The following is an 18,803-nucleotide window of genomic DNA, read 5'->3' on the forward strand; positions in this document are numbered from 1 at the left end:
ATTGCAATCACCTGAATGTGTTCAGAGGCAGAATGTTTTTTGAATTAATAATAAAATATAAAAATAACATATTCCTTTTTTCACATGCAAGGTTTTAGTACTATATTAAAGCAAAAATCCTGTTGACATTCAATATGAGATATGCAAATATACTTATCTGTGGCATGGGGAAATATTTTTGTTAAATTACTTTCAGGAAAAAACAAACAAAATTGTTTATTTGGTATTTAGGACATTTTACTTGGAATAATTATAGTTGTGATGTAAAATACTTTCAGTCTTACTGAACCCTATTACTGCTTCTGCTTTTCATTTTTTTCTTGAAGATGATTTTCTTTTGACAAAAAACCAGAATGTCGTGAAAATATAACTCCAATTCTAGGAGAAGTGCTCATGGTCTTGTACATGATTCAACTGTATACTAGTGCCAAATACTAATAAAAATTCTCAGCTGGCATTTTACTCCATCTTAAAATACTTTTACAGTCTCTTTTTGGCCATCTCCAGTAGGAGATGCTCGGAACATGATGTCATAGTCTTCTGAATAAAAGCAAGAATCCTATATAGAGTATACATAAGATAAGTTCAGTGTAAGACTTGTAATCCCTTTACTCAATGCTGTTAAGCCTTTTCTAAAGCTTTCATGGGTTTTGGGAACCCACATATCAGGAAGAACATTTAGCCATTAGAGAGTGTCCAGCACAGAGATCAGAGGTCTAGAAAATATAACCTCTGAGGAGAGATTGAGAGAAGAGGTTTTGTTTAGTCTAGAGAAGAGAAGACTAAGGAAAGACGTGATAACAGTGTTCAAATATGTACAATTGTGCTGCAAAGAATTGGGCAATAATTTGTTCTCCTTGTCCACTTAGGACAGGGCAAGAAAAAGTGGTCTTGAAACAAAGTAAGATAGAAATAAGTGAGAAAAAAATCTGTATTTGTTGGCAATGAAAGCTTTGGGTGCCACAAATATTAGCGGAAAAGTAAGTAAACAATAGTGACAGAACTTTTATCTTCCAAGTAAGAGTCTTATCTTAGATGATTTTCCTACTGAAGTAAGTTGAGCTATCGAAACAACAGAATGAGAATCCTAGCTGTAAAAATTGGGAGTCTATTTCAGAAGGTACTTACTGAAGCAGAACCTTTTGGTCATTACAGGTAGCTAGTCAAGCCCTTGTTCAGCTATAGCTGGGAAGCAAGTGCTGTTTTCAGTCATACACATAATACAGATGTGGCATATTATGCCTATTCTGTAGGCAATATGTGCAAGGCTCTTAATATTTCTTGGACTTGGGTCAGTTGCCTAAAAAGAGGCATCTAATGCCTTTTGAGCCACTAATGCCTAGTGTATCTGAGATGTCCATACACGAGTAGCAGATGTAGCCCCAGATCTAAAGGATACTCCTTCTGGAATTGCAGCTGGAGGCCAGGTGTGACAGGTAAAGCTGCTATAGGAGTACTAGAAACAAGCAAATGAATCGAGTTCCTAGTGCCTGGATTATAAAGGCTTGTCAGCAAACTGGAAAGAGTCTATAAAAGTAAGGTCAGACACATTCAAGGTTTGGAAAACATGTTTTTTAATGACACCGAAAAAGCTGAAACAATTAAGTAGAAAAAAGGGCTCCGAGTGTGAAGTGTTTGCAAAGATTCTCATTTCTAATAAGGAACAACTTGTTGAACATTTTGTATGCTGAACTTAACAAGTTCACACTAGAAAGTTAACACACATTTTTTACAATGAGAGTCATTAAACTGGTACAATTTGCATAAGGATGTGATGGATTGTCTTACTGTTTGAAATTAGTTAAGAATAGTGTGTTCAAAAGATGCACTGTGTCTAAAATAGAAATTATGAACTGGGAAAGAACTGAATTTTTGGGCCTGTGTTATGCACAATGATAAATGAAATTATATCAGCAAGTCTTAAGTAGGGCCACAGCTAAAGTATTTGTCCTCAGCCATTAGTGAAATTTAAAATACAGCTACTGACCTTTGTAGGCCTTTGTAGGTTTGCTGTAGCTGCACACATCAAGAGCAAAAATTAATCTGAAATCATTACAGTAGATAAGTGTTCCTCTTGGTTGTAAAATATACAGACTTATGAATCAATATCTGTTGCATTAATTCAACCTGTTTTCCAACATACTGACTACTTTTCTATTACAACACCAACTTCAGAGGAAGATCAGTTTGTGTAAATTTTGTACATATGTATTGTGGATAGATATGACCATCCTTTCTTTTGCAGGCTGAAGTTTTAAAACTCCAGGCCTTCATATGCTTAAGCGTATGGACCCCGTTGTCAGTAATAAGAGTAGTTTCACAGGGCTCAAAAAGTTACCCAGGGCAAGATTCAGTTTGAGGCTAAGATGCCTCCATGTAAGAGTCTATAGATGAGTTAGGTGCTTAAGGGTCTGTTATTGCTTGTGGAGAATGGGATTGCATCTTACACCATTTGAGATGCCCTGTGATAACCTGCAAGGCTGCCATTCCAGAAAGGTACAAATACTCTAAAAGCTCTGCAATATATCTGCCAGCCTTGGCACGCCACATATGTTGGGTATCTACAAAGAGCTTGGACATCTTAAGTGCTACTAGTTGCTTGTGTGTTTAGGCAGCTGAGTCTCACTCTTGCATAAGTTAAAAAACCCCATACATTCAAAGTAATTACAAACAAGAAGAAATTAAACTGAAATATGAATTTTTAAGCTTCTCATTGTCATCTAAGTTTAGTGTTTTGCAGTCTTTCAATATTTTTATCCTCCTTGTGAGGCAGAGGAGGACTGTTACCCTCATTTTCAGGGAAAAAAAAGCACCACAAGCAAAATAATTCCTCAACAGGAAGTTTCTAGTAAAACGGAAAATTCAGCCTTAACTTTCTACTCTCTGGCAGTGAAGAAGTACTATACTTCAACTTTGCATAATAGTAAATTTATTATAAAGCTAGTCTAAAATGAATGTTATCATGAAAAAAATTCAAACTAAATGAACATAGCTAAAGATGTCTGTGACCGTCATATGGGAAATGCGTGACAGAGAAATAGGTCTCCTGAGTCCCAGATCTTTCCCACCCTTCTATATTCTCAGTTCTTCTAGCTATTTGCTAGGTTTGTTTTGAGTATTCTGTATTTAAAATTTGATATTCAGTCTGTGCAATTTAAAAAAATGGAATGTTAAGGGCATATTCACATGAAGTTAAAAACATGCTAGTGCTGATCTACTCTTGTATCAACAGCACCTCTCCAGACACCAATTTTCTCCTACTCTTATGTCACAAAACTTCATTTATAGTTTAGAAAGAGTGCAAGAATAAAGGATAGGATATTAATATACAAAAAGTTGCTTTTCTTCTCTCTGTCTTATTTTCTTTGCCTGTACTACAAAGATTTTGATAATGCACTTCCTCAGCAAAGTTCTTTTGATAACTCTGGAGGACCTCTGCTACATCAGAGCAGTAAGATATTTTGTACAGGATAGTGACACCAAATAATTTTTCAGAACTCAAGTCTAAAGCAAGTAGGAACTTAAACCATATTTGAGTTACTTTGAAAAAAAGTCAGGTGAAATTTTGTAAAATATAATGGAAACTTCATAAATTACTGCAAAAATGACAAAATAAAAAAAAAATCAAACCTTCTTGTAAGACACTAAAAATAAGCTTCTATGATATTCCTTATACTCATATAATTAAAGCAAAGAGCAGCTACAGAAATATTTTGTCTTTTAATTCCACAGTGTGTTTTTGTTCAATCTTCCATCCTGTCTTGATATCCTACAGCATATGGCCTGGAGAAATGAAAGATTGACATACTTATCGTGGATCTTCAATTAGCTTAATTGAGCTTTAATGGCACGTGCCTTTTTTGTAAGTTTCTGGATAAAAAGTGCGAACTTTAAGTTTGCACCACAGTGATGTGGATGCTGTACAGTTCCTTGGGTAGCTGAGGTCAAGCCTATGCCAATGAAGGCTGAGACAATGAGCTGGAAGCAGTTGTGTCCGCAGGGACAGAGCTGGAGTGAGTTTGGGAGAGGGAAGCAGATGGCTTGCTCTAAATAGCAGCCACAGCATAAAGCAGTGTCTAGGCAACATGTACGATTTGAGACTGGGCTCCAGATCGAGATCTCTGATGGTATAGCCATGGCCTGGAAGTCATAACCATGGGGATGAATGGAGAATTTGGCATGTGAGGTTTCTCACTCTAAGCGTATTTCTTTTTGGCCATAATATTTGCTGATCTCGTTCTTCCCTTAGTGCTCTATATAACACTATTCACCTGCCATGGCCTGCTGTACAATTGACTGAATATTTGTAATAGCCTTCTGTTTCTAATAGCCACTTGCTGGTCCTTGGCAGATAGCCACAATAAGACTAGAATAGCATAGGCTAGGTAGAACAGAAGATGACTGTCTTTTAAAATACATGTTTTATAGCCTCAGGAAATTGCTATAAACCATTGCACCTTGGAAAAGGAATAGGGGTTTCTATTTAAAGCAGCCTTCGCAAACAGCCCCTTGACTCGCTGTGTAGCTTGTGCAATCACATGGACAGGACTGGATGGAACTTATTATTTTTAGTAGAATCAGAGAAGACCTGCAAAGCTGGCAAACTAGGTGGGCTTTCCTGATGGCTTGCTGATCTCCGGGCGTGTGTGGATATCTCATAGCTTACACAGCTGTAACGTTCTTTCACACACTCTGGCTGGACTATCACATATGTTGCCACAAAATGTTAAGACATCAAGACTCAAATGTTCTTTTGTTCCTTTTTCCTCTCTGTGTATGTTTTACTCAGTAGCTTTGTTTATTTTCTTAAAATATTTCCTTTTTGTTTGCATTTCTTGGCAAAGGCCTCCTTGTGTTTTTATAACTGTAATCTTCTTTTGGTCCCTCTGCCAGCTATATTACCCAAGATTAGCCACAAGTGTGCTCCAAGGGTTTCAGTTCCTCAGAAGCACTCATGGTGTTAACAGGAAACCAAAAATAGTTTTTCATTTGCCTCTCAGCCTAATTCATTCAGACCAGGTACAACACTAAAGTACAGAAACATTTTATAATATTGTTTTCCTTCTTCTTATCTATTTACTCTCAGTAAATAGAAAAAGTAATCTTACGTTGAAAAAATGATGCAAAAAGCAGATTATTGTCTTTGGTATGGAATTGTTTATATGGATTTTTTATATGGTAGGGAAATGGATATTGTAGAGCAGAATAAATTCCCTCAAATGCCATTTCTGAATCAGAACTGCCTTAACAGCTACTGGCATTCAGTTTTAATGCAGCATTAGGAGCCTGTTTTTGGAGCAGGTGAACAGGAATGCTGTTCCTGTTCCACTTAGGATTAACATGTGAGACAACCATCAACTTCCAGGTGCTCCTACAAATCTTACAACATGGCTTTTGTAGGGAAATACCAAATATTAATTTATAATCAGGTCCAATGAAATAGTGAAATGTACTTTATAATCAATGTTTCCATATAGTCAATGTCGCTTATAATGAGGGAACAGAAGAAATCTCTTTTTATGGAAACCAGAATTCCTAAATGGTTAATCCACACACATTTTGCAAAAAGCTACATTTCTAACCTTGTGCAATTTTTAAAATTTTATTTTACTAGCAGGCTGAAAGTTGTTGGCTTGTCAGAAGCCTCCTTCAAAGAGCTAAATACCAGCACCTCCTGAACTAACAATAAGACATGTTTTACTAGTAGTGATGAAACATCTTCTATAAACACTCCCTACCTTACTGACCATCCTTTCCCAGTATTGATTCACCACTGAAATATTTGTGTCACTTGAGTTCAAGTACATGAAACCAAACCTTTCAGTGCTTGGAGTTGTATGAGTGCCACTAAAAGCAGCATGCACTTCAGCAGTTAGTGAATTAAATAAGCAAAAGCATGCTAATGGTCTCTGTGAGACCAGTACTGCTGACCTTAGAGAGAGAATGATAATAAAATGAAGAATACAAACAAGAGATGGAACCATGGGCCTTTTATGGGTCATATCAATAGAGCATGCAGGGATTCAGAGCTACATGTTATTATTGTCAGACCATCAAACAAAATGTATTTTCTATTTCTTTAGAATTGTGCTATCAGAAACTACTCTGAATAATTTCTGTGAAATATTTGCAGCATCCTATCCCTATTACATTTCTGCTCAATTCAACATTTGATAATAATTCTAAAAAACTTGAACTAATCTCTTAAAACCAGGAAATACTCCACAGTTAAGAGAATTTTTACTCTTATTTCACAAGAGTCACAATTTGGCCAATAAAACATAGAATGCAAATCAATTATATGGAATTATTCCTATTTACAGGATATTTCAGAGTTGACTGGAATTTGAATTTTCTCCTACCTGGACTTATTTAATATAGTGTTTAATTATAAAGAATAAACTGACTGCTGAACAAAATGTGTTAACTTTAGATAACAGAAATTTGAAACCGAAGAATGCTATATTCAGATTACAAGCCAGCAATATTTAATTATGATTTCCCTTTAAGATATCCCCTACTATATGTTTAGCTAGAGGAACATAATCAGAGAATATATGAAAGATAGAATAACTAATATGAGAAATAAAATATATTTTTTGCAGCATAATATGCCTACATAAACCAAGGGGCTTCCATGCAAATTGCATTTCAGCTTTTTTCCTCTTATTTATTTACACTGTATTATGTATACTGTATCTTATGGTGGAGAGCAACAATGTGAGCAGCAGTTTAGATCCCCAAAATAGAGTGGGGCCCACTACGCCCTTTTGGAAGTCTTTTCTTGGTGTGAATAGCATGTTTTCTCCTTTGCTGTGAACATATCGCAGGGAGCTGTGTAAAACTATTACCCACTTACTCAGGCCTTATAAATCAAAGAAAGACTTGGGCCAAAGCTGGGAAAGAAAAACAGATTACCTCTTTCAAAATATGAAAGTATCCTGGGATGTTTTGTCTTGACATGGGCAGATGCTGGCAGTCAAGCTATTTGACCCTGGCACCATTTCACTGAGTATTTATTTTCAATCACATGAGAGGAGGAATGAATCTTTGATGTTGCTGAATTCTTGATGTAGTATTTTAAAAATAATTTAATTTAGGGTGGTATAAACAAACATATGTAACAGTGAATAGGAGAACTGACTTATTAGGGAACACCAGAAAACAAAAAAAGGAGGGAAATAATGTACTTTCTCTCCTTCCTCCCACTCCAGAAAACATTAAAATCATGTGTCCCAACTCTGTGAACATTTATCCAGAAAGATAATTTTAGTTTCAAGAAAACTGTTCTATGAATGCTTATAGCTTGTAATCAGTTTGGATGACTGTTCATGTATCGCCCAACAGAATGGATTTCTGGTATCAGTGAGGATTTCATGGGTAGTATCACGATATTTCCATGTTTTTAATGCATTTACTTACAAAGCTATACATATCAAATGAACACCCAAAATGGTTTTAGATTTTTTTTCCTATTTCTTACTCAGCAATGTAAATTTACTATGTTTATCTAAAGTACAAGTGCAAATAAGAAAGGTAAGATCAGGAGGAAGCTTATAATACTTTGGTGCTTGAGCTATTCAGCCAGACATTGGCTAAGTGAGAAGCAAAGCCTTGGTTATTTGGAATATCACCTGCATATGCTAGCTGACATAATCAAGGAAAAAAAAGAAGAAAAGGAAAATAAAAAGTAGCCCTTCCAAAGCTACTAGTAATCAAAAGCAGAAAACTTGCACTTTTACTAACAGAGAGTAGTCGTGCATTTTTTATCTATGTGTATTTTACCATCATCAAATTTTAAAGAAGGCAATAAAGTTAGACTTCAGAAACTAGAAAAGTTAGCTATGACTGTTGCTAGCCATTGCCAGTCATTACTCCAATCTAGCTTTCCGCAGACTCCTGTCTGTTGATCTCCTCTGTCATCTTCTTTTACATAAATACTTCTTTCCACTTTTTTCTCCTTATTCCACCTTCTTAATTTTCCATTCTCCAATCTATATTCTTATTGAGAGGTGCACACCTCTGAAGTATTATGGACCAAAAATACATGGTTTTTTTCTTGAACATGTAGAATAAAACCAAGGAATGTTAAAGTCTTGTAAGTATCTTACTGCTGTGGGCACTGACATGAAACATACCCTTTCATGCGTGTGTTAAATAAAATACACAAGAAGCATTGTATTGCTCAGAGCTTACTGAAACTATTTCATAATTTCTGTCTTCCCATATATATTCTTGTATGTTTTATACCTTCTGCTGATTTAATTACTGATATATTGCAGCATCATGCTGCCACAAAGGGGATTGCCCCAGGGCTATTTAAGGCTAAAAACAAGAATGCTAGAGTTTAGATAGAAAACTCACTCACACTCACAGGTAATTTGTATCTTATGCAGCCTGGAGAGTCGGCAGGTTGAGTGACACTCTTACCAGTGACTCATTCATTTACTTACATTTATTTATGACTCAGTCATATCTTAGCACAAACCTCCATGTATACACTTTATATACACCTACTCTATCTAGCTTCCATGTTTTCAGCAGACATTAACCATATCTACATTTTCATTTTTGCACCTGCAATTAATCGTCTAAAGAAATCCATGTAATGAAAGCACTGGTGTGGCTGAGAGACACACCAGACAGATGTTCACACAAAATACACTAAAAATTTCACTTGTGTTTACCTTGGTTGTCCATTAACAACAGTTACACATTGCTTTGGCTACTTGAGTTTTGAGAAGGAACGTAAAAACACTAGGAAATGAGGGAAATTAAGGGCTCTGCACATGAGGAATAAATCCAAGTGTATGCTGCTAATTGCTCTCTCTTTAAAAAATATGATTCAACAGTCACTCCTACACAGCAAAGATACAATAACACTTTTCTAAATAGAGTAACAGTAAGAAGAGCTGCTAGAGAAGCTGACTTTTCCTTTAACTACTGTTCTTTAAAAGTGATTCCGTTCAACAATGTACAAGGTCGACAAGTCAACACAAGACCACCCTGCTTGGGGATTTGCTCTCAACACAGAGTTGTGTCGAATCCCTCAGCTGAGAAATGTCAACCAGCACCTTTCATATTTATGGTGACTCATAAACAGGAAACTCAGCCCTGTCCACGACTCTGGAGCTTTTTCATATCTTGGATCCTTTTATGAAGGAAAAAGAAAAGGGTAAAAAAAAAAAGAAAAAAAGAAAAAAAGAAACGTCGCAAAACAAAACAAAGAATTTAGCAGGACATTTAAAGCAGCTGCCTTCTATTTTATGTGCCAAAATAAATATTGCCAAATTAGTAAAGCATACTGAACAAATTAAGCGCTAAATGCAAACTTATCGACTGAAATACAATGGTAGAGTAGCCAAGGAGCTTGCAATGGTATAGTTCATCTTTGTAAGTAGGTGTTTTGGTTGGCCAGTTGCTGGAGAGTGACATGGGAACAGTAATATAAAAAGAGAGCATTTCTGTTACACCCAAGATGAACAGTTTGTTTTAGAAAGTTCAAATAAACATTTTCTAACATACATTCACTAGTTTCAGAGTGTCTTTTGCTACCAAGAGAGAGATAAAAACTGGTTTTAAAAGTCTCTTATGAAAATACAACATTTCAGAAATGGTAATGTCAGCATGATAAATTATCCAGCAAAATTTTGGTGGAGTTTCTCATTTCAGAATAATGAGAAAGTCTTGGTTCTATTCCCCCGTATTCTTATAAGGACACACATGGCCTTTTAATCTCTGATGTGATTTAACTTTAAATAACTAGAAAAAGCATCACAAAAACTGCTATATATGTAAGGTATAAATAAGTAGGAATACATAAATACATATATATATATATATATATACACACACACACACAATATCCAGAGGGAAATAACCAGTCTAATACACTAAATCTAGTGCCTGGTTAGTGCATACATATGGTTTACATGAGAGCTCATGAGCCATTTTTGTCAGTGTACTATTCACTTTTCCATAAGTAAATTTCAATGTTACTGAAAAAAATTATTTTCCATTGGGAAAACCGAAGCTCAAAATCTTGCTTCAGGTCAGTCCAACACAGACTTTCTTGCGTTTTGGCATTACTAGTTTGTTGGCTTGACACAAAACATTCAGATTTAAAATGAAATGTTTAAGGTCTCCCTTTGATAAAGCTGATAATACATTGCAGGAAACATGCTGTGGCCAAGAAGTCTGGTCCATGTGGAAAAAACAAATATTTTTTTTAAGTAATGAAGTTTGCATAGATCAATAAGGTTCTGGGAGTGATACAGTTAATGTGGAACTGATTTTGAATACCAGGCATATCTCTCTGTTCAATAAACCAAACAGAAGCATTGAGATTCAGAGTTATCAATGTATTTTTCAAAAAAGTACATCAAAACATAATATTGATCAAATAGTGACTCACAACAAGTTGGAGCCTTTCCCTTGGAGAACAATTTCAATATTTTAACTTTTCATCCTGAATTCAGGGTGAAACAAGCAGTGAAATATTCAAATGTTTCTTGGAACCGGACTCCATTTTAATACTGTTGCAATTTTCTTTTTTGACCCACTACAGCTAAGAGTTCCCAGGTAATAATACCACCTTTACAGTTTAAGCAAGCTATACTGAAATAATTTTCATTATAAAACTAAAAGCAAACTAGCAAGATCTCTCCCCAGTCTCTTCCCCTCCCACCAAAGAAAAAAGAAAATGTCCAATTGCAGCTAAAAGGGTTTCAGCCATCTTTTCAAATAAGATGGTAAATGCCTGCATTTCTGTCCTGTAAGCATAGCTCTCATTAACCTCATTTCCATCACATCACCTCATTGCAGGGCTCCAGTCATGCAAGGATTGGTGTTTGGGAGCAGACTGTTTGAAATCAAGTGGCACCTGCTTCTGATAGACAAAGATTTCAGCTTCAGATTTGCTCTCGTATGCTCAACCATATACTTTGGTTGAGCATCTACAGAGTTGCAACTGAAACCCATCTCCCAGCAGACTCTGGGGAGTGACTGCTGCTTTGATTATCAGCAAGAACATTTGGCAAAACATGTGCAACACAATTAAGAAAAAACAAAGTTGTGAAGTTTACTGTTTGAGTCAGCCCAGTTCAAAACAAACAAACTTATTCCAGCAAAATGTTATTGGTTTCATTGGCTATAGAGCCCTTCTGGAAAAGAAAAAAACCCACAAAAATCCCAGTGCAATTTTAAATTCTGACGCACTTTGGGGGTTAGATTTTCCTCACAGAACACTGCAAACACGTTTTTTTACATAATTTAAAATCAGAGTGGATATTTTACAGAAAGCTGGCTTTCTGTGCGCTGAAGAGGCCTACACGTTTCCTGATTTGTCATGAAGCTTTGGTCAGGGTGAAAGAGGGAATATTTCCATATGTTGAAAACATATATGGGCCTTGACAAGGCTGAGACAGAGAGAAGAGAGAAAATAAGAGCTGATCCAGGAGTTTTCTCATAACTGAAAATGAGACAAAACCTAACTCCCAGGCTGGACCGAGAGTGTAAGTTTGCATCATGACAATTGTACATACCATGGTGGCATTTAGAGTACAATCTTTAGCCCGTGCCAGCACTGCTCCTGTTGGGGGAGATGCCTTTCTCCCCATCCCAGGGGGCCAGTCTTGCAAGACAAAATACCAAATTATTTTTCTTTCTCAGATTTACACATGTTTATCTTTTTTAGAATTCATCTGAAGTAAAATGGATCCAGCTTTCTTTCAAATAATACAAAACATATGGGAACAGGGTTGTGTAAGTCACAAGTTGACAAGAACCAAAGCCCTTCAATGATTGTCTCAGACCCACATGATATTCTCAAATCTGACAGACTCGTTACGCGAGCAAATGCTTGTAGCCCGCCAGCCAGCTTTGTAGCGACTTCACAACATGGACGGCTGCAAGGAGAATAATTCCACTTGTTCTTCATGCTGATTTGTGTTACGCCATTTCAAAGGGCAGAAATGGGTGAATCGCATCTTGTGCTAAAACACTCTCACTGCAACACAAGCTCCTCTTGCTCCTGGAAAGCTAATATCTGTACAGGACCTACATCAAACTCACTTTCACATATGAACAAGCCCTCAAAATATGCTAATATCAGTCTCCTCTAATGCTGAATTGAATGATATATGTTACGTTGCAAATTGCCATTGCAGAGGTAACCATTGCTTTGATAAAAATGGAGAAAAGAGTTCTCTTTTGAAATTTTTCTAATATGGGAATTATAAATTAGAAAGTTTAGAAATTTGAAAAGTTAGAAAATTTCTTCATACTGACAGCCATTGTTTTTAATCACACCTGCCTTCTACTTTATGCTACCTTTAGAGCAAAACACTTTTTGTAAGAGTTTACCAATATGGAGCACCCTTCATATTCACCACTGAAGTTAGCTACTGGGTATGCTGAAGATGTTTACTACACCATGGGCTTAGGTGTGCCTCATACAAATTACACTCCACCATGCCATCTTTCTAACGTGACAGGTATGTCTGTGCTGTGTGGATGTGAGCTGTCACCTGCCGTTCTGTACCATGCATCTATGGTACAGATGTATCATACGGATGTCATGCAGGTTTTGACTGCCATGCAGTGAAGGTGGAGTCCAACTCATTTGAAGAACTGTATTTAGGCAATGCAGGAGGTGCCACCCATAGTGTTCAGATACCTGAAGAGCTGAAAGCTTTTGCCTGACAGTGATCATCATCACCTGAGCTAGAGCACATTCATCTTCCAGGTTTCACAGAGTGGCTCAGATGATAGGCTGAATGCACCCTGCCCTCCAAAAGCTTCAGGCCACCCTGTCCAGAGCATCCACACTTGCTTTCCACCAGCAGTTTAGCACCAGCAGAGCTGCAGCCCAGCCTGACTTTGTGGCTGTGTAGTAGATAGATGTGCCCAGTGTGCTGTACGGAGGGTAGCTCACAAGCAGGAAGCATCAGTGGATGTGACAAAGCTGGAGCTGGAAGCAGTTAGACATGTCGCATTATGTAAGTAGCTCGAACTACGCAACAGCATAAGTTCTGCACGTGCCACAGGCAGAGCAGAGCCAATTATGTTTTATCAGTCTCAGACTGCTGTATTGTCCCCTTCACTTTTTGACATTGATCTAGTGGAACCAGTGCATATAGAGACACACTTTCATATTCTTTTTTTTTAAAGTAAAAATATTTCAAAGAACCCCTTCCCATCAGTAATACCATATGGTTCTATTTTACTTAATTGTTGCTCTACATAAGAAGACTGGAGATAAAAGTTATTTTCTGCAAAGTCACAGCTGTATTGCCAGCTGCATTACTGGCAAAAGTAGTTATTCTAACATGTTTTTTTTTTTCTTTTTATATTCTTGATATATAGCTTAGATTTATATTGTCTTCATTCATTTGCGTAAGCTCGAATAATCTAATGTCCGCTATCTACATCAGTCACTAATTTAATGAAAATATATTTAACTGTACCAAGCTTCCTAAAACCATATGGAAAAATATCCCTTAATGTACATACATGCAGCTTTGGGGAAGACAATCAAACATAATTTGAGTGCAAAATGTGGCCACTTGGTCTCCTGAAAAAAAAGAAAAAAACCTAGAACTGTACCTATCCCTCCATCCCCCATATTACCAGAAGCCAATTTTTAACAAAGTGTAATTGTGTTAGGTACAATCTGAAGAATAAACTATATTCTTTAAAATGCTTAAGGATTAGTGTCTTCAGCTAGGGGGACAATCTTGCTATTGTCTCCAAAGCTCACAGTCTTGTTGTTTTATCTTAGAGGAAGTTTATTCCTAGATAGTGATCTTCATAACATGGAGTCGAGAATAGAGACATTGACAGTGGATATAGTTTATTGCTTCTTTATAAAAGCACTATTTAGTAGCAGGAGTGAATATTTGAGTCAGCAAAGACTTGCTTTTACTCCTCTCAGCTAATCTGTCAGGTTTTGCTTATTTATAGATCTTAGGAGCTTCTTTCTAACTTTTGGCCATAGCCAATACTTTGTCTGACTTTGTAGGTTTCCACATGCATTTTGGAGAGGACACAGTTTAAACTTTAACTTTTATAGCTACATAGGATGTATAAAGTGCTTGCATAGTGTGGTTTGTACGCTGAAAGTTGCACAGATCAGAGAAGATAACTGGCACCAGGAAATTCAAGACACATTCACAAACCTGTTCATGTGCCAATACATCCCTGAAATTTTCAGAAGTCACCTTCTAGTCCTTTGTTGGCGGCCTTGGTGCTTTCTCTGCCTCTGAAAATCTCTCTCAGAATATCATCAAAACAGTTACAATTTCTAATTAGACATTGACATAATGACTGTTGTCATTATTTTGTTGTTTTCTATGAAACATAATTTACTCTTCTGTTTTTAGAAGAATTACTGTGGTAGTTTGTTATATTTTTTTATGGACTTGCCAAATGGATGTTACTAGAAATAAACAAATAGGATTACCAAAGTGCCTTTCTTTATGGCATGACACTCCTGTCTCTCTCTCATGGCCACTGGACAGAATACCTTGAAATCTGAAAATAAGGTACTAGTTTTGTTATCTAAGTTAATTGGTGACATTTTAGGAGCCATTTATCTGTCTGGAAGTTAATTAACTTAAAAAAAATCAGTTATATTATCCCTTATTCCCAATTATTATTCATTCTTTTATCAAGGTTGACAAATTTAGTTTATTAAATAAAGCACACTTTAGGGAACTTTACGGTTTTCAATCAACATTAACTCCTTTGGCACTAGACTTCTCAGAGTCTCAGAACAACTTGAAGGCTCCCAACACTTCACATGCATTTTTCTGTAACACAACATACTGCTCTGAAAACCCCCAGCTCAAGCTGCAGTCAGGACTGAGCACTATCACCACCTGATGACATTACTTGACTAGTAATGTTAGTCAGCAGTAGGAGTTTCCTACTGGCAAAGACAAAACTTGTGGAATAAGAAGAGAGAAAGGAGCAGGTTTCTGTGTGTCTCTGCCTCTAAACCAAAGCCTCTTACCACCTCTAAACTCCCACCACTTTACCCTTCTCATCTCAAACCCCCAGTGACCCTTCCTGCTCCAAAGCAACGCAGCTGCCACAGACCCTCCCAGCTCCCCATCAGCTGCCTCTGCACTGCTCCCAGCCCCCTCCCTTGCCCTTTCTGCCCAGCTCCCTGCCAGCTGAGACTTATCATTGTACCCACATCCACCCTCCTCCTTTCTGCTACTCATGCTCTGAAAGCCAAACCTCCTGAGTGCTTCACACTTCCATGGGCCACCAGTGTCTATCCCTGCCAGCTGCAAGCCCTTGTCAACATTTGCTGGCAGTTTTGAAAGAATGCACCCAGGCATGGGATGAATGTAAGACCGAGATGGGGCCCTATGGGGATAGGATATGTCTAGGGGTAGGTTAAACCCAATAGCAATTGCCTGCTAGCATTACAGAAGTACTTCTGAATAGCAGATAAGAAGTATACCTGCTTCCTGCAGGCGTATTTGAAGATATGATTTTTTTGCAGTTTCCCATATTTTTTTAGAAATCACACTTCTAGTAAACTCCTGAAAATGTGCATCTGTCTTTAATAAAGAAGGGACTTAATTAGCACATCTTCTCCTCTGTTGAATAAGAAAAAAAGGCAGAGAGGTAGGAGGAAGGGATTTATTTTGGTGCCATTTGAATCATAGCTAGCATAGCATGCAAAGCCTGAAATAAAGCTAAAGCTGAAAGAAAAGATGTATAAATGGAAAAGTCATCCCCCATGTTTAACAGCAAACAGTAGATACAGTACACCATGTTCTGGAGCAGAAGAGCAGCTTTCCAGGGGAATTATTCCAGATTTACACTGTTGTGGCTGAAATGAGAAACTGTCCCACAGAACATATGTAACTGTAGGAGTAACATGATACTCTTTTTCCTTGGGTGATCTTGTTCAAGCTCTGCTTGAACTGCTACCCATGGCTGGCAGTCAGTAACACGGCTTGGTTGTGTTAAGTGCTGTTACAAACATGTAATGAAAGATAGACCCATACCTGAAGAGCTTGGAACTTGAGTATAGTATTAAAGGCTGTAGAGGAATATATCAAAGACAGAGAGCAGTGAGTTTGTTATTGACAGAATTAAAATAATAGTTTTGGCTGTTAGGCCAACCATTATCATGTTGTTTGAAGGTGTTATGGTAGAGAAGAAGTTTTAAGAGGATCCTGATATGGCTTTGTGGATGCTCCTTCCACACAGGGGTAGCAAGAATAAAGCCTCAAGCTGATTTTGGTAAAATTGGACTAAGATGGTCTGGATGGGGATCATTTGGGACAGAAGGAGCACTGTTTGGGGGACAGACCACTATTGTCAGCTTTGCTTTCACATCAGTTGATGTCAGAGCGTGGGCCACAGTGGGTGGGTAACCCAGGTTTTCAGCCCCCTCAACTGATTGTCATGAAGGTGGAGGTGGCAGGTGACATTTTGCTGGTGTGGAACTAAAGCAGGAGCAGGACCTGAAAGCCCATAACTTGAAGGTTTAAAAGAGGACGATGATGTGTCTGAAATAGACAACCAAGAAAATGATGTTTGGAACACTGTTCTGAAAGTATTTTAAGTGAAAATAGATAGATTTATATCAAAACCACAGAGGAGGAGGGAGTAGAAACTAGAAGATCCTAATTTATATTGACAGTTGTCAAACTTGTTTTGATTCTGCCTGATATATATTGGTTATGGGAAAAAACCTTACAGAACAGAATGAAATGTAAGTTAGAGTTATCTGAAATAACTGTGAACAAATTCATGACAGAAGCAGATTAATTGTAAGCTGAGAGGCAGGGTAAATTAGTACATTTAGAGTTATTGGTGTGCTACCAGAAGCTACAGGCTTAAAAATATTCAACATGGGCAAATGCTGTGTCCAGAAAAAATTCCAGCTCAGCTATGACTGCTGTTTCACAGTAAGTAGATAGTGCCAAGCTGATTTCTGTACGAACTAAAAATAAGCCAGGACTAGGCATGTTTTGTGGGGATTTCTGCTTCAGACATATCAAATTTAAGCTCATACTGTGCTCTTTCTGGGTGCTTTGAAAAATGTCCTAAGATTTGAGTTCATGCAGATGGAAACAGGACAAGGAAAGGATGTGTGGGTTACTAATAAGAGTACAAAGGTTGAAAACTGTGTCTCAGTTTATTTAAACAACCATCCCTTCATCGCTGTGTGTTCCAAGGATGCAGCGCAGCTCTCAGAAGACAGGTTCATCCTGTGTCTCAATGCAAGTTGAGTGGTAGTGCTCGTGGTTTTCTTTGTAACTTGTAAAGCCAGTTTAACTGAGTAGGCATCTGAATCCAGTGCTCAGTAAAAGGGGGGAAAAAAATCTGCGTGTTTATTTTTTAAAAAAACATATTCCTTTCTTCCAAATATCTTCCTGCATCTGCTGTCAAAGTATGTGCCGTTTCACTTCATGAGTGACACTGTCTCCCTGTCCTAGGAATGTTATCCTTCACAGCTATCCCTGAGGCAACTCTACTGCATTCCAGTGCCACAGCCAGCCAAAGGAATGGAAACTATTTTAATTTAATCTAAAACTTTCAGAAATTATTAGCACTATAAGTTACCCCCATTTATGCCACTCAGTGACTGCCAATATTTTAGATTACCATTTTGTGGCTTTATCAGAGTTGTCCACGTTAGAAATTTGATATATTTTTTTCTTTTTATTAAGAAGCACTTGAAGAAAGCACAGCCTTGACTTGTAGGCATGTTAATGCAACGCTCTCCATTCAAAATGTGCCCTTATTTTCTGGTCTATAGTAAATGTTGAAAAATGTTATACAATAACATCTGTTATTACACAATAGCTCTCTATTTGCTTCCAGGAAGCTTACACTAACTCAGCATTGTGTAATTTTTTTTTCTTCACATAAAACAATGAGAGTGTATGCTGGCCTGTAAAAGACTGTATGGCCTCAAGTAATAAATACCTCTCAAAGACACTCAGCACAAAACCTCATTGTTAGAGCAGTTTTGCCAGAGAAGTTGCACTGTGGCTCAGTCCAATGAAGAGTAGATATCTTTATGCTGAAAGATTTAAATTGTCTCAGAAAGATTTTGAAAGAATTCACATATCAGGCAAGTGAGTCAAGATAGATATGGGCAGTTTATGTGATTTGAGAGTGACAGGTGCAGTGCTGGCTGCACAGTGTAAGCACGGAGCTGGGGCTGTGATTACATCCCTGACCTTGCTGACAAAATCATACTGTCCTAAAAAATGGGGATAACTCTTTGCTCATGACATGCAGTTTGTTGCCAGAGCAGTTGTAACTTTTTTTGGAACCATTAAAAATGTGATAAATGGTGGTATGTAGGTGAAAAAAATATATCAAGCATTTTGATTTCTTCCAAAGTTTTCATTTACAAATGAATTCAAAGAGGAAAACCTTGTTTAACTTTCCAAGAACTCATACAGGCTTGATTTTTTTTTTTTTTTTGTCTGTAGAGGTTTGTGACCAGTGACAGCATACATCACTGTGTCCAAGCAAAAGCCTGTTGCTGCTATAGTCTCTGTAAAGAATTTGTTACTATTGTTAGTTGCTTAACATTTGAAATTAGATGCCTTCTGGACAATACACATAAATAAAGAGAGACAGATGGGTTCCATCTGGCCAAATATAGATGTTTACATCTAAACTAGTCCCTGTAAAACCCCACTGTAGTCAGTGGCAAGAAAAGGACACTTCCAGGCTTTGATTTATCTCAGGTTAAATTAGACACCTAGAACTAGCCAGCTGAATAGCCATTCTCATAGCTCCTATTTCTCCACACAGAT

This window comes from Ciconia boyciana, chromosome 3, assembly GCF_034638445.1.
Source record: "Ciconia boyciana chromosome 3, ASM3463844v1, whole genome shotgun sequence".
NCBI classification, from domain to species: Eukaryota; Metazoa; Chordata; class Aves; order Ciconiiformes; family Ciconiidae; genus Ciconia; species Ciconia boyciana.